Genomic DNA, 14,617 nt, shown 5'->3' on the forward strand with positions numbered 1-14,617 from the left:
GGATTATAGGGATGAGCCACCTCACCCATCCTGATCTACTGCACTTAAAACCCTTTTCAACGGGCAGCACCTGTGGCTCAGGGGGTAGGGCGCTGGCCCCATATACCAAGGGTGGTGGGTTCAAACCCAGCCCCGGTCAAACTGCAACAAAAAATAGCCGGGTGTTGTGTTGGGCGCCTGTAGTTGGACTACTTAGCAAAAGAACTGCCTAAGCCCAAGAGCTGGAGGTTGCTGTGAGCTGTGATACTACAGCACTCTACAGAGGGCGACGGAGTGAAACTCTGTCTCTAAAAAATAAATAAATGAATAAATAAAACCTTTTCAACTCACCCAGGTGATAGGGACAGTGTGGCCCTCAGGAGCTTTGCAAAGACAGAGGACGTAAGTGGATTCTTGCCCCCAAGGAATCCAGCGGTTCATGGGTGACATATTAGTGCCTTGATTGTGTCTGTTGGGGAGGGGTGCTCTGGACAGGTGAGCCTTCTGTTTGGGAGAAGAAAGAAAAGGAGACAAGGAGGAGACAGGAGAGGAGATGGCATTTTGGAGCAGCAGCTAATGTCCCAGGGCTCTGACGCAGTAAACAGTCAAAGACAAATAAGGGATGTTTTGCCCAATATCCCTCTGTTTCTGGATGTTAATAATATTATATTGATATGTTATACTCTGTCTATAAGACAACTAAATTGATTTGTCCATGAATCTCCATTGGACTCTCTCATTTTGCTATTGACTTTAGGTTAAGAACAAAGGGATGCGTGGACACCCTTCTATAAATCACCAGCAATCTCACTTCTGAAGAACTAATTACGCCGACACCCCCATCTTTTACACCACATTTATTACCAGCGGTGGTGCTGGGGGATGAGGGTGGGTGAGAAGGAACACCGAGAGCCGTTGCTGGGTCCCCACACAAGGCCATCAATCTCCCCAGTGGGACGAGGCAGGAGACGTCACGCTTCCAGAAGGGACGGGATAACGGATGTGCTGCTGGAACAACCGATTATTACGCATTTGCATGCGAGAACTTGCAATTTATACCCATCAGGCGTGGTCCTCCTCTGCCTGCTCTGCCACTTTGCTTTTAAGTTGATTTTCCAGGAAGGCCTGGTCCTGTGGGAGAAGATGTCTGTGTTGAACTGGGTTTTTACGTTATGATGTTACTGTGCCCCTGTGACAGAAGGGACAGGAAAACACAGTAAATATTGGTTTTCCTCTCATGCTTAAACAGGTTTCTCAAGTTCAGACTGGAGATGCTTTTCTTTTATTTTGCCTAATAATATTTTTTATTAAATCGTAACTTTGTCTATGGATGCATTTATGGGATTCAGTGTACTGATTTGATACACAATGTGAAATGTTTTCATTGAACTGATTAACACATCCATCACCTCGCGTCATGCACATTAGGTGAGGTCCCACCTAATACCCTACCTCCCCTCCCCTCCCCCTCCCCCTCCTCTCTCTCCTCTGCCCTTCTACTCTCTGCACTATAGTTATGTTTTACCATTCCTATGAATGTGCAGGTGATTATATCTTGATTTCATAGTAGTGTTGAGTACATTGGATACATTTTTTTTCCCATTCTTGAGATACTTTACTAAGAAGAATATGTTCCAGCTCCATCCAGGTAAACATAAGAGATGTGAAATCCCCATCAATTTCTATGGCTGCATAGTATTCCACGGTGTACATATATCCAATGGGCACTTGGGCTGTTTCCATGTCTTGGCTATTATGAATTGGGCTGTAATAAACATTCTGGTGCCAATGTCTTTGTTGTAAAATGATTTTTTATATTTTTCCTAGTAGAGGAATTACAGGATCTAATGGTAGGTATACTTTTAGTTCCTTGAGTGTTCTCCAAACTTCTCTCCAAAAAGGCCGTATTAGCTTGCATTCCCACCAGCAGTGTAGACGTGTCCCCTTCTCTCTACATCCATGCCAACATCAGTAGTTTTGGGATTTTGCGATGTGGACTAATCTTACTGGAGTTAGATGACATCTGAAAGTGGTTTTGATTTGCATTTCTCTGATAATTAAAGATGATAAGCATGTTTTCATGTGTCTGTAGGCCATGTGCCTGTCTTCTTCACAGAGGTTTCTGTTTTCAAGTCTTTTGCCCATGAAGATAAAAAGGGAGATGGGCCCAGCCTCTGCACAAGATGCTCCAGATGAGAAGCTCTCTAAGTGTGGGCTCTGGCCAGCAGCAGCAAGGAGCTTGTTAGCCACACAGATTCATGGGTCCCACCCCAGACTTACTGAGTGACCAATTCAAGGAGGAGGCTGGCAATGTGCACCCTGACAAGCCTTGCAGGTGATTCTGAGACACGCTCAGGGGTGAGACCCACCGCTGCAGATGGATGTCTTGAAAAGCAGGGTGACTTAATTAATGCTTTGTGGAAAGCATTCATTCCCACTGGGACAGGCCCAGGAATAATCGTGTCACACAATAAAGATGCAGCTTCTCTTTAGCATCTGGGCACAGCCTAAAGAAATATATGCCACAGTCACAAATGCTCAACATGTTGAGAAGACATTGCAATTACATCCAGTGTTCCCCAAATCTGGACTTTTGTGTGTGCGTGCAGTGGTGTTAGGTGAAGAACGGTATCTGCAAATTAGCAGTTTACTTCTTAACGGACTTGGGAATGTCAATCTGGTATCCATTCAGCTGGAAACACGTATTTAATAAACACCTGGTGTGTGCCAGGCGCCCTTGCATGTGACGGGAGTGCCGGCAGGCAGGCTGGAAAAACACCTCTCCTTTCACAGTTTGTGTCTGATGGACCCTGCGACCTCACTGCATCATTTTTAAACCACGATGATGTACAACAACTAGTGAAAGAGCATAGGCAGAGAGGAACAGCAAAGCCTTGTCTGGAATCATCTGGAATGTGACTCATTTGTTATTTATGCAGCGACGTCGTACGCAAGATTACACGTCCCTTTAATATTTGATCATGGGTGATGACAATGAGCAGTGGAAAGACACCATGGGGAGACTTTCTGCCACAGGACAACTGGTTCTTGCATAAAATAATGTCTATTGCCTTGCTGGGCTTCCATGAAAAACTTAAAAAAAAGAAAAGGCCCTGACCTGGAGATGACATGAGCTGTAAATGGTCCTTGCAGGTGGGATGACCAACCACTATACATGTCACCAACTGGGAGAAAAGTTAGCGTGAAGCTCCCGGGTTAAGCTTGGGAATGTGGAAGGAGGCGACAGTCACCCTGGGAGAGTGGCTTCCCAAGCTTCATGGAAGAAGTGAATAGAAATTATTCTTTGAGGAAAACATTCTCCATTTGGGTACCTGCTGTTAAGGTCAACTTCTAAAAACTCAAAATCAGCAACAGCGTAAACTGCCAAGAGCAAGGGTCAGCAGAAACAACACATCCTAACTTACTCTCCCAAGAAACTAGATATTAATCACACTAAGAATACAAAATAATGGTGTGAGGAATATTTAAAGAAAAAGGAAATGGAATTTCAGCCCCCAGAAGGCTTGAGGAAAGAAACAACTTTGAAATGAAAATATAATGATTAAAATGGAAAATTTGGAAGCTATGTTAAAAAGCAGATTGGACACAGTTAAGGAAAGAATTAATGACTTGGAAGATAGACTTCAAGCAATAATCTGTAATATACGTGGAGAATTAAGAAAAATAAGAAAAATCAAAAGATACAGACAATGGAGGGGCATGTTTTACCTTGAATCTATGTGGATTTCTAGAAGAAATAAACTTTAAAAGAAAGAGGAAAGATAATATTTTAAGAAGTAGTGGATAAGAATTTTACTGACGTGATACAATGGTACAAATTCACAGATGCAGGAGGTATGCTATATTTTAGTAGAATAAATAAAAATAAATCTACCCTTTCATCATGTTATATCAAAATTGCAGAAAATACTACATGAGGGGTTCTATAACGTATACAGAGGTACACGGAAAGAAAGACCAGCTGTAAAGGGATGATAATTAGTTTGGCATAAAAGATCTTGAAAGCCAAAATAAAGTCTAGACAAAAGTGGAATAATATATTCAAACTCTTGAGAAAAAATAAATGTCAGACCGTAATTATAAAAGAAGCAAATTTATCTTTTGGAAACAAGGGCAAAATAAAGATATGTTAGATCAATAAAACAGAATGAATTTATCATCCTTCCACCCAACATGAGGGTTAGTAACGAAGATCAAGTAATTAAGAACAGACCGTGAAAAGGAGAAAAAACGACTCCAGAACAGAAGCTTCAGGTGCCAGAAAAGGCAATGCACAAAGGGCGGCACCTGTGGCTCAAGGAGTAGGGTGCTGGACCCATATGCCGGAGGTGGTGGGTTCAAACCCAGCCCCAGCCAAAAACTGAAAAATAATAAATAAAAATAAACACTCCTGGACAAAGAAATGGGTAAATCTAAACACTTCCTGTAACCAGAGTCCAAAACAATGTCTGGTACAGAGTTGGTATTTCTTTATGTTTAATACAAGGTTTGCACCATGCAACAACGTTTCTAATTCATGGGAGTTTTAAAAAGGCAAATCTGAAATTGTGGACCGGAACCCTAAAGGGAGAAGGGTGTGATTTTAAGGTTCTAGTTGTGTTGTGGCCTTACACTTTGTTAAGAAGTCATAATGAATTTCAAACAATGACAACAACAAAAGTGAACAAAACAAAAGGTAAGAAAAGAGAAGAAAACAGTAAAAGATTAGAAATATTGTATGAATTCTAAGCCAGAAGAGGGGGGCAAATGAATAAGACCTATTACCAACACAAATACAAAGCTTATGATATGTCAGGTGCTATTCTAAAACTTTACACATTGTAACTCATGTAGTCCTTGCACTATTTTCTAGTTTAGGCTGCTATTAATATCTTTACTTTTACAATTGAGGGAACTGACAGCTTGAGTGACTTCCTCAAAACAACACAGCTAAAGAACAAAGATCTCACTCCATAAAAAAAAAAAAAAAAAAAAAAAGAGGGCCAAGACGAGGGGGTAGAGGAAAAGAAGACAGATAGCAGAAAGTAAGATGGTAGAAACCAATGCAATACATCTGTACCCACAATAAACGTAAATGGACTAAACTTGCCAATTTAAGACAGAGATTGTGAGATCCATTTAAAAAATGAAATACAACCTTTTGCTGCTTATAAGAAACCCACCTAAAAAATTAGGACATACATCTGAAGATGAAGAAATGAAAAAAGCTAGACTATTTAATTAACAACCAACAGGACTCAAGGTAGCTATATTAATATCAGATAAAAATTGACTATAATAAAAATAAGCATTAACAGACAAAAATTCACTACATCACAATACATCGTTCAATTTCCCAAGAAGATATAAAAATTCCAATTTGTACTTATATAAAAAATTGCCTCAAGATATATAAAGCAATGCTTGATAGAATTAAAGGGATAAACTAAAAAATCCACTATTTTATTGGGAGATTTCTGTACCCTTTTTGAATTATGGATAAAAGAAGCCAAATTTCTAAAGGTGTGAAAGAATAAAATAACATCATTGGCAAGTGTGATATATTGAGCATGTGTTGAAGCCTGTACCCAAAAAGTTGAGTGAACACTTTCTTCTCAAGTACCCACAGAACATTTTAAAAAATTGTGCCTGGAGTGGAGGAAGCCCTGGGAGCCCTTTCTTGGTCACAATGACACTCTGGGGAAAGCAACAGCTGGAAAAGAAGGTTCATAGAATGGATGACATGGGGTCTTGGAGCAATGATGTTTTTTTCTTTTTATGGAGTGCTTCATGGATGTGCGTATCATCCTTGCACGGGGGCCATGCTAATCTTCTCTGTATCATTCCGATTTTAGTACATGTGCTGCCAAAGCAAGCACAGGAGGAGCAATGGTTTTTTATCTACTTTGACACCTTTTCTGGCTTTTACAGAGGGAAATAGAGGCTGGCAGAGTGGAGTAGAATGAATTAGAAAGCGCCATAAGCCAAGAAGAACCCTGGAGGAATTTTGGGCCAGATAAGACTGTTCTTCACTCAGCTTCGGTTACAGTGAGAAATGTTAAGAAAACCACCAAATGGGAGGAAAGTGGAGGAAGAATGGTCACTTGGCGGGCCCTGTGTAAAGCTGGCTTTGGAGCTGGGAATGGTAGGAGAGTGAGCACGCTGACACTCTACAAGACAGCAGGTGGAGTGAGCACGCTGACACTCTACAAGACAGCAGGTGGAGTGAGGGTGGGTGGGTGGGGACAGAGAGCAGGGGCTGAGGGAGGAATCCGTCTGGACCCATCAGCTGATTATGTGCTGGGCTCCACCTGAGATGCTCAGATCCCCACGGTAGGTTTCATCTGATACCTGGACCCAGGGTGAAGCCAGGGAAGCCATGGACCCTTTGTTGCCTGGCTCACAGGTAACCATCTGCCTAACACATGCACAAGGAGGCTCAGGTTGCTGCATTAGGGAAACTGGGGGTGTGCAGACAGTGAAGGCAACAGTGGTGACAGTTGGTGAAATGGGTGACAGCACCACTGACTCAGGTGGAGGCCCCACCGTGCACGGCCAGGCATTGGACTAGGCACCTCAAGTGCGTTACCTCCTTAAACCTCACCCCAGCTCGGCCAAGGCGCTGTTACCATCTCCGGTTTCAGAGGAGAAAGCTGGGGCTTAGAACATGGTGATCACAGTACTAATGGAACAGTGCTGCTTAGGGCTCCAAGGCTGGCCCTGTCCAGGGCTCTGAGGTCTTTCTTCTGCCATAGGAGAGGGTAGGACTGAGGCACAGACACTTGAGTTGAAAGAGGCTGTCCCTGCCGTTCTTAGGATTTCCTGGGTCTATGTCATTATTCTACCGAATGAAGTGAAGCTGATGATACGCTGTCTCCTTAGATTTCCCTGGGAATACAGTGCCTAACAAAACTTTCAGGCCAAATTGTGCAGAATAGGGCAGAAGTTTTTATCCATGTGGCGTTTTCTGAAATGGTAGAGCCTTAAGTAAGGGGGAGGTTAAGGAGTAAAAAAAGTGGGAAAATCAGCAAGAGGCATGGGCAGGAAAGTAAGGGTACTGGTTCCCCAAAAATGCCTGGGCCTGCCTGGTGTCCAGAGAAGTGGGGAAGATGGGGGCAGGGCTGGCCAAGCCCTACACCACTAGCTGCCCACTGAACAGCCCCAAATTGAGAGTTAGTGACAGAGCTGGACCCAGGGCCCTTGTCTCCTAATGGGCTGGGGGTCAGAGATGAGTTTCTATTTAATTGCGTGTTTGGAATTTGAACCCAGCACCGCAGAATCACAGAGCCCTTTGTACTTTCAAGGTTCCCCCATGTTCAGCCACTGGCCGTTCTCCTCCCCTGTGGTAGGAGGGATGTAAAGTCCTCCCCACTGGACCCATAGGCCTCTGAGCCTCCTCCTGCTATACTGGTGGAAGTCCCCAAAGCTCCTCTTCCCAGGACTCCCCCCACCTTCCAGACTGTAGGTCATTCACTCACATCCTCTGCTCCTTTCACGGGGATTGTTGGGACCGGAGTGTTGTTGATCAATGAGCACAAGTGATTTTAATTCTGCTGTCGTATTTGCAGGGGATGCAAACACATTTCAGAGTAAAGAATGCGTGTCATACCATAAAACAGCGCATCGCAACCATTTACTGTCTTCAGCACAGACAGGATGACAGGAGAGACCACAGGAAGGTCACAGAGGGCACATTTCACCATCAAAAGCTGTTATTGACCAAAGTTCATTATGACAACCTTGGAGCGCGAGAGTGGACGGGCTCCGATGTATTTGTGATTGTCCCAACTACAAGAAAATTGATCCCTGACAAATTAATCCTGGCAGCCTTCATTTCTGATTTCCTTTCTGCATTAAAACAGAAGCACTAAAATGTAACCAAATAGAAAAGAATAAGATGGGACAAAGAGAGACACACGTGCCGTGTATTGATTTCTTTACGACACAGTTGAAGACTAGATTTAATTTAGCTAAATGGTAGTAGTAATATTGGCACAGTCATTAGCCTGCTAATAGGGGTGCTGCAGCATAGGGCTCCAAGGCCGACCCAGCCTGGGCTCTCAGGCCTTTCTTCTGCCCTAGGGGAGGGCAAGGCTAAAGCACAGACCCTTGAGCTGCAGGAGGCTGTCCTTGCCATTTTGTTAAGCTTTTGTGGGCCTGTTTCATTATTCTAATGCATAAAGTGATATTGAAGGTGTATCCCCTCCTCCGAATCTCCCTTCAAATGCAACACATCATAAACCTTTTAGGCTGAATTGTGTAAAATAAGGCAAGGCAGAAGTTGTTATCCAGTTAAGGTTTTTCCAAATGGTAGGAGGCTTTGGTAAGGGGATAATGAGTGAAAATTTGGGGAAAGTCAGCAAGAGGCATCTGCCTTGAAACCAAGGATACTGGTTCCCCCAAGATGCCTGGGCCCAGCTTTGAACCTGGTGGTGGGAGAAGCAGGAGAGGTGGGGCAGATGGTGCAAGCCCTAAACCACAGTTGTGGGCCATTTGCTAACCACTCACCAAAGAGCTAATGGGAGTTAGTGACAGAGCTGGGCCCAGGACCCTCGTCTCCTAATGGGGAATGAGAAATGAAATTCTGTTTTCTGGCTCGGTGCCCATAGCACAGTGATTTTGGCGCCAGACACATACACCGAGGTTCAAACCCAGCCCGGGCCAGCTAAACAACAATGACAACTGCAACAAAAAATAGCTGGGGGTTTTGGTGGGCACCCGTAGTCCCAGGTACTTGGGAGGCTGAGGCAAGAGAATCACTTATGCCCAAGACTTTGAGGTTGCTGTGAGCTATGATGCCAGAGCACTCTACTAAGGGCGACATAGTGAGACTCTGTCTCAAAAAAAAAAAAAAAAAAAGAAAGAAAGAAAAGGAATTCTGTTTTCTATCTGTAAAATAGGAAATGGAACTCAAAGTGGTTCTCAAACACAGGACCCTGGACAGTCTACATGAGAATCATCGGGGAAGCTTTTAACAAGGAAGTCTAATTCACTTATTTAACAGAAGCCCCAAGAATATGCATCTCAAGGCTGCCCCGGGGGTTCTGATGCCACAGGTTCGGGATTTGTGCCTCTGTTAATGAGACTCCTCAGGCTGCCTTGACAAATTACCACAAACCAGGAGCTTTAAACAGCAGGAATTCTTTCTGGATTCTGGCAGAAAACCAAGGTGTCTGCAGAGCTGGGCTCCCTCTGAAGGCCCTGGGGAGGTGCTTCCTGCCTCCTCTAGCCGTGGGGCCCCAGGCATCCCTTGGCTTGTGACCACATCACTCCAGTCTTGCCTCTGTCTTCTCATGGCCTTCTCCTATTTGTCATTGGATTGAGGGCCTGCTACTGGATAATCAGGATGATCTCACCTCCAGATCCTTAATCCAATTACACCCCCTTTTCCAAGTGAGGTCTATCTGGAGCTACTGGGATTAGGAAGTGGACAGACGTGTTGGGAGCCGCCACACTGCCCACAATGCAGCCTCCTCTAACACACAAGTCAGGGTTCCCAGCGCTCTGAAGCAGCCGCCTGCCAAGGACTCCTCTCCTCTCCTGGTTGTGATCCCCAGGTAAGGACAGACCAGCTAAGCAGGGTAGGGATAGTCAGAGCCATAGTGACTCTCTCTGGGCATTTTGCTTCCAGCATCAGAAGGCATCGTTCAACCTGCTGTGAGCAGGTACTTGTCCTCCTCTACTCCTGGGCAGACACAGCACCTGCCAGGTGGGAGAGGGGCCAGGTGAGAGCTACATGAAGGCCGGGCCTTGGTTCTTTTCCATCCTCAGGGTGGCACCTGACAGAGACCATCCTCGAGTCCCCAAATGTCCACACTGGCTCCCTCACTTTACCTGGAAGATCAACCACAGGCTTCCAAGGAGGGCCCTGCCTTGCTCAGTCCACCAATATTCTCCTTCTTGTGGTCCAGACATATTTCCTAATCACTCCATTATCCTTTGAGTGTCCCCTTGCCCTGGAGGCAGGAATTCAACTCAGTATCTACAATGGTGCCTGACACACAGGAGTGGCTTAGTGAATTAATGAGTAGACAGGTGAATGGACAGATGGATGAGTAGATGGATGGATGGTGGGAGAATAGATGGATGAATGTTTAGATAGATGGATGAATAGATGGGTGATGGATGGGTGGGTTGATGGACAGGCAGGTAGGTGGGTGGGTGGAGAGATGGATGTGTAGATAGATGGATGGATAGACGGGAAGATGGATGAGTGGGTGGATGAATGGATGGATGGATAGATGGGTAGATAGCTGGATAGGGTGGGTGGGTGGATGGATAGATAGACAGAAGGATGGATAGATGGGTAGATAGAAGGATAGAGTGGGTGGGTGAATGGATAGATAGATGGATGGGTAGATGGGTAGATAGATAGGGTGGGTGGATGAATGGATAGATAGACGGATGGATAGATGGGTAGATGGCTGGATAGGGTCGGTGGGTAGGTGAATGGATAGATAGACAGATGGATGGATAGATGGGTAGATGGCTGGATAGGGTGGGTGGGTGGATGGATCGATAGACAGATGGACGGATAGATGGGTGCATTGGTGGATGGGTGGATGGATAGGTGGATGGATGGATGGAAGGATGAGTGGATGAATGAATGGGTAAATGGATGGGTGGGTGGATGGGTGGAGAGATGGGTAGATAGATGGATAGGGTGGGTGGGTGAATGGATAGATAGATGGATGGATGGATAGATGGGTACATTGGTGGATGGGTGGATGGATGGATGCATGGATGCATGGATGGATGAATGGATAAATGGATGGGGGTGTGGATGGATGGATGAATAGACATGTGAGTGGATGGATGGACGGACATGAGTGAATGGGCTGATGGAAAGATGGTTTAATGGGTAATGGGCAGCCTCATTTGGTTCCCAAGTGAGAAAACTAGGTTACAGGGCTTGGCATGTGGAGGGCGACAAAGCTTGCTGTCCTGACACTGAGAGTGGCAGGTCCTGAGCAGGAGGGGGAGCATCTGGGACAGTAGTTCAGTGAATGATGAGTCTGGTCCGAGGGCCAGGGTTAAGGATGGCTGCCTGGCTCCCTGTGTACATTAGTCTTCTGTTGCTGCCACAACAATTTTCCACAAACTCAGAGGCTCAAGCAACATGAATGTGTCATCTCACAGCTCTGGAGGTCCGAAGTTCAGCATGAGACTCACTAGGCCAAGTCCAGGGAAGGGCAGGGCTGTCGTTCACCAGTTCTCAGGCAGGACCTATATCCTTGCTCGTTCCAGCAGAATTCAGTTCCTTGGGCTGTAGGACTGGGGTCCTTGTCTCCTGGCTAGTTGTCAGCAGAGGCTGTTCCAAGCTTCTGGAAGTTGCGCTCACAACTGGGCTCCTGGCCCCCAGCGCCAGGCCACGTCGCTGTCACACTTGGGCTCCATTTTTCCTTTTCCGTGCTGTGTGTCTCTCTCTGTCCTGTCTTCCTCTGCTATGTTCAAAGGTCTGTGGGTCACATGGGGCCCACAAGGTAAAGCAGGATAACGTCCACGGCTTAAAGTCCACAACCCCAATTCCAGCAGCAAAGTCCCTCTTGTCACATAATGTATCATAGTCACAGGGATAGGGGTGTGGGTGACATCAGTGGCTGTTCTGTCTTCCACACAAGGAGGATGCTGTGGGCCCTCAGGCAGGGGTGGGGGTCCTGGCCTGAGATGATGGGGAGATCCGCTTAGAGCAGACTTTGCTGCAGCTCATGTGTGGAAATAGTGAGACAGGAACAGGGACAGGGAGACGGAGACAGAGTTAGAGAGGTAGAGATGATGGAGAGAGGGGCACAGAAAGAGCAGAGAGACAGAGGGAAGGGGGAGGGGAGGGAATGGGGGAGAGAAAGACGGAGGTCACGGGGTTCCTCTCCTCTGGAGGAGAATCCTGGGTGAGAAACAACAGTGTCGTCCCTCTTAATAAGGACGGAGAAACAGTAGAGAAGCCCAGTCCTGGGAGCCACCCGCGAGATTCCCAGCAGCCTGGGAGAATTATGTAAAAGAGCTTGTCTTGCAGATGCTCCCCCAATACATGTCACCCAGTCACCTGCCAGGGGTGCCCAGCAGCTCCGAGGGGAGTTGGCCAGTCCCAGATAAGAAAACAAGGCACTTGAAGATAAGAAATATGGCCGACATGCCCCCATTTGGCCTGGCCTGGAACCTGGAGCCAGTGGGCCACAGAAGAGCCGGACTACCCCCGAGAACGGTCAAGATGAGGCACGCAGGTGGCCTTTACTTGCGTGGTTTCTGCAGGGGGAAGTTTCTATTCAAAGCCTGCACCCTTGCGTTTATCTGCCAAATGCAGTTGTCCTAAGGATGAGCAGGTGTGTCCCCCTAAGCCCTTGGGAATGTCCCCCTAGGCCCTCACTGCCCTGCAGGGGTTACACTCGCTGCTCCATCTGGCTCCTGACATCTCCACCACCCTCTCTAGCAGGGGGAACCTGAGTGAGATCAAGGAAGCGCTTTGGTACAATGTTTTCCCAGGAGAGCAGCAACTGTGCCAAGCAAACAGTTTCCAAGATCTAGGGGGTTATTTGAGGAGCTTCAGATTGCTCTCCCTCTGACTCCAACGCAGGAGTCATGCTTCCTGGGCTCCAGAATCAGAGAATGACCAGCTCAGGAACCATCCAAGGGGAAGGAGCCTCAGGCAGTTACCTGCTGGCCTTTCCAATGAGCATGAGAGAATGTCACCTTGGGATCCATCTGTCCCTCTGTCCATCTGCTTCCTCTTAGTAAAACAAGCCACCAGGGACAGTGCTGAAGCCCAGTTGCAGAGCGGAGAGAACACCTGTCCCCTGGGGTCTACCCAGCAGGTGCAGCAGCCAGACGTGCTTGCAAACAAACGGAAGTGCATGGTGGCAGGAAAAGACTCGCCTGTCTGGACACAGGCAGGGCTAAGAGGACTGAGCTTATTAGTTGCCGCGTGGCTGGAAAAAGTGAGTTGGAGAGGAAGTTGCCACACTGAGTATCCTTAGAAATTAAGAGATACTTGGGTGCCAACATGAGGTGGCCTCTGGTCTCCACAACCACAAGGCAGCCAATTAAAGCAAAATTACTCTGGAAAGCAATTAGAGCGGGACCCCTGTTGCCCACAGCTCCTGCCCCTGGGGACAGCTTGTCACTGAGCCCGGATACTGTGCTGGCCTCCCCAGAAATCCAGGGTGAGGATGAGCTTCAGTCACCAATCCACTTCACATTAATCCCCACCCATCAGCAAGACGGACCCTGCCAAAGCAGCACCAGTTCTCAACCACGCAGGCGAAATAAATGAATAATTACAGGAATAAACACTGTGTTCATGGCCGTGTGTGAAGTCTGGAAACAGCTTTCTCTTTGTGCCCAGTCTAACTGAGGGTCCCCACATCCACCAAACCCATCAAGCAGGGGACCTCAGCTGGGTCACCAGAGCCCCCACTAGTACGTCCAGGCCACTTCTCACATCCCTGTCCCGATAGAAGGATTTGGGAGAAGCCACGTCCCTTCCTGGAGGGCCTGGAGGACAGCTGGAGAGACGATTTGCCCTCTTATACAACCAAGGACACCAGAGGAAGGAACATGGTGGTGGCACCTTCTCTGTGGTCCAGAGAGCTGGAAGCCCCGAGCAGAAGACGTTTTGTGGCAGGAGTCACAACTCTGAGCATCACCCAGGCCACATGTGTCACTTCTAGGGACATGGCAGAGAACTGAGATGCTGGTGGGCTCACAGATGTGCCTTTTTGACAACTGCGGCCGCCTGCTGCCCACCACTGTGTGTTCCCGTCATGTCTGACACACCCCAGAGTTTGCATCTGACCTGCTCCCTGGGAGTCCTCACTCTTTGCCTCCAGGGAGTCAGCCATGTGTGTTGTGACTGCTCAGAGTCATGACAGGTTGTGGTGCATGTCCATGGCACCCGGATATGTGGTCCGGCATCGCTCTGGGTACGTATGGATGAGATTAATATTCCACGTGGTGGATTAGACGGGAAGCAGGTGGCTGTCGGTAACACGGCCAGGCCTCGTTCCCTCAGCAGAGGCCTTGTGAGCAACGAGGACGGACCTCCCGGGCCAGAGCTCTGCAGCAGAGGCCTCTGAACTTGAGCTGCAGCACCGGCCCTTCCTGTTCCGTCTCCAGCCTGAGCCCACCTTGCAGAGTGGGGTTTGCCAGCCGCCTCACCCAGGAGAGTCGATTCCTTACTGGAAATTTCTCTGGGTCTGCACATCCCACCGGTGCCGTTTCCCTGGAGGGCCCCGACTGTTACATGGGCCGGGGAAGGAGTAAATGGGTGAGTGAATGAGCAGCCTTGTTCTAAAGGCCTGTGCCCCACACTCACGTCCGTCGCAGGACCACCAAGCCCAGATGCTCAGAATCAACATAAAACCAGGTGTTTGGCAATAGTGTCCCCCCAGAAACCTCCACATCCACCTGGTTCCCTCAGAAAGAGCAGGACATCCCCAAAGCTTCATCTCCTCCTCAGGAATCACAGCCCTCCTGGCTCCTGCAGGGACCTCCTCCCGGAACTGCAACCCCTCAACCCAGTGGAATCCGGGGCTTGGCGGGGTCCCAGTGGGCCTGGTGCCCCCTAAGTCAGTGGCCTTGACACGGCCGACGTTGACAAACAGCAGCTCTGCTATATTATTTTCCACTCGATTGCTTCGGCCTG

At 47.6% G+C, this 14,617-nt stretch overlaps 1 non-coding gene across 1 annotated transcript; it reads right to left on the minus strand.

Annotated features, from left to right (window-relative positions):
• Positions 1-5,751: 5,751 nt before the first annotated feature.
• On the minus strand, positions 5,752-5,858 carry LOC128575649 (U6 spliceosomal RNA). The gene has a single exon (XR_008377072.1). It is a non-coding gene; the product is annotated as a U6 spliceosomal RNA (small nuclear RNA).
• Between the last annotated feature and the right edge of the window lie 8,759 nt (positions 5,859-14,617).

This window comes from Nycticebus coucang, chromosome 22 (genome assembly GCF_027406575.1).
Source record: "Nycticebus coucang isolate mNycCou1 chromosome 22, mNycCou1.pri, whole genome shotgun sequence".
Classification (NCBI taxonomy): Eukaryota; Metazoa; Chordata; class Mammalia; order Primates; family Lorisidae; genus Nycticebus; species Nycticebus coucang.